The sequence below is a fragment of the Cupressus sempervirens genome, chromosome 8, assembly GCF_028749045.1.
Source record: "Cupressus sempervirens isolate cs-2001-9-10 chromosome 8, ASM2874904v1, whole genome shotgun sequence".
NCBI lineage: Eukaryota > Viridiplantae > Streptophyta > Pinopsida > Cupressales > Cupressaceae > Cupressus > Cupressus sempervirens.
The window spans coordinates 446,843,800-446,846,722 of record NC_143125.1 but is presented as its reverse complement, the minus strand read 5'-3'; positions in this window follow the sequence as shown (position 1 = coordinate 446,846,722).

Below are 2,923 nucleotides of genomic sequence, written 5' to 3'. Positions count from 1 at the left end.
TAACTAATATAAAATTTTACCAATTTTTTTTTTTTTTTTTCTTATACTAGGCGAAGCATAGAATGTGACGCAACTTTTAGATTTAAAAAATGTTATACCATTTGAAAATTATAGCTGTTTTTCAATCAGTATGTCAATCAACACTATACAATAATCTTCATTGATAATTAACTAATAAATACTTATCGATCTCAGAATTTGACAGAAATTATATTGATGGAATCTCGAGAGTGATATAAAAAAAATCTTTTTTGTTTCATTCAATTTCAATGAAAATAACATTGTTAGACGACTACCTGAAGTCTGAGTATCACTAAAACCCTCTTCAAACATGTCTTTTGGGTTGACCGGGTATGCTTGGTAAATACCAAGCCTAATCGGATATCAGATTTCAAATCGGATATCGGATTTGAAATTGGATATCGGATTTCAAATCGGATATTTGATTTGAAATCAGATATCTGATTTGGCTAGGTGGATTTTGGTGGAAAATTTGAAATCCCAACCCATTTTGGAGGGAAAACTGGATTTAAGAATTATAGCTTACGATTTATAAATTATTTTTGTTATATTACTATGTAAATATGTATTATAATATATTATATATATAATAATGTAATGTAAAGATATAACATATAATATATTAATAGATAATAATATATTATGTTATTCTCATTATAATCTATAAATATAATTTATATTATTATTATTTTTACTAAATATAATAACGTAATATATATTATAACATAATGTTTTATAGCTTATGATTTATAAATTATTTTTGTTATATTACTATGTAAATATGTATTATAATATATTATCTATATGAAATAACATAATATAAAGATATAATATATAATATATTAATATATAATAATATATTATGTTATTCTCATTATAATCTATAAATATAATTTATATTATTATTATTTTTACTAAATATAATAATGTAATATATATACACGTATGTCATTAATATATATAAAAACGTAATATTTTTATTAAATATAATAACCACATATATATATATTATTATATTAATATGTATGTTATTAATATATATGTATATTATTAATATATATGAGTCAAAGGGGGTCATAGGTCCCTTCGACCCATTACATAACAACATATGTCCCTAGGGGTCCTAGGACCCCTAGTGACATATTAGAATCGTTCTTATGGGTTGAAGGAGGTCATAGGTTGACTTATGACCCCCTTCGATGCATTACATGATGCCATATATTCTTAGGGGTCCTACGACCCCTAAGGACATATTAGAATCATTCTTATGGGTCAAAGGTGGTCATAGGTTGACCTATGACCCCATTCAACCCATTAAATGGTGACATATGTCCCTAGGGGTCTAGGACCCATAGGGACATATTAGAATCGTTCTTATGGGTCAAAGGGGGTCATAGGTTGACCTATGACCCCCTTTGACCCATTACATGACGACATATGTCCCTAGGGGTCCTAGCACCCTTAGGGACATATTAGAATCATTCATATGGGTCGAAAGGGCTCATAGGTTGACTTATGATCCCCTTCGACCCATTACATAATGACATATGTCCCTAGAGGTCCTAGGAACCCTAAGGACATATTAGAATCATTCTTATGGGTCGAAGGGGGTCATAGGTTGACCTATGACAACCTATGACCCCCTTCGACACATTACATAATGACATATGTCCTTAGGGGTCTTGGGACCCCTAGGGACATATTAGAATCGTTCATATGGGTCAAAGGGGGTCATAGGTTGACCTATGACACCCTTCGACCCATTACATGAAGATATTTGTCCCTAGGGGTCTACCCCTAGGGACATATTAGAATCGTTCATATGGGTCAAAGGGGGTCATAGGGTGACCTAGGACCCCCTTCGACCCATTAAACGATGACATATGTCCCTAGGGGTCTTAAGACCCCTAGGGATATATTAGAATTGTTCATATGGATCAAATAGGGTCATAGGTTGACCTATAACCCCCTTCGACCTATTTAATAATGACATATGTCCCTAGGGGTCCTAAGATGTCTAAGGACATATTAGAATTGTTCATATGGGTCAAAGGGGGTCATAGGTTGATCCATGACCCCCTTTGACCCATTACATGATGACATATGTCTTGAGGACCCCTAAAAACATATGAGAATCATTCTTATGGGTCAAAGAGGGTCATAGGTTGACCTATGACCCCCTTCAACACATTACATGATGGCATATGTCCCTAAGGGTCCTAGGTCCCCTAGGGACATATTAGAATTGTTCATATGGATCGAAGGGGGTCATAGGTTGACCTATGATCCCCTTCGATGCATTAAATAATGACATATGTCCCTAGGGCTCCTAGGACCGCTAGAGAGATATTAGAATTGTTCATATGGGTCAAAAGGGGTCATAGGTTGACCTATGACCCCCTTTGACCCATTACATGATGAAATATGTCCCTACAACCCCTAGGGACATATGAAAATTGTTCTTATGGGTCAAAGGGGATCATAGGTTGACCCATGACCCCCTTCAATGCATTACATGATGACATATGTCCCTAGGGGTCCTAGGACCCCTAGGAAAATATTAGAATCATTCTTATGGGTCAAAGGTGGTCATAGGGTGACCTATGACACCCTTCAACCCATTACATGATGACATATCTCCCTAGGGGTCTTAGGACCCCTAGGGATGTAGTAGAACCATTCTTATAGGTCAAAAGGGGTCATAGGTCAACCTATGACCCCCTTTGACCCATTACATAATGACATCTGTCCCTACGAGTCATAGGACACATAGGGACATATTAGAATTGTTCATATGGGTCAAAGGGGGTCATAGGTTGACCTATGACCCCCTTAGACCCATTACATGACGACATATGTCTCTAGGGGTCCTAGGACCCCTAGGGACATATTAGAATGCTTC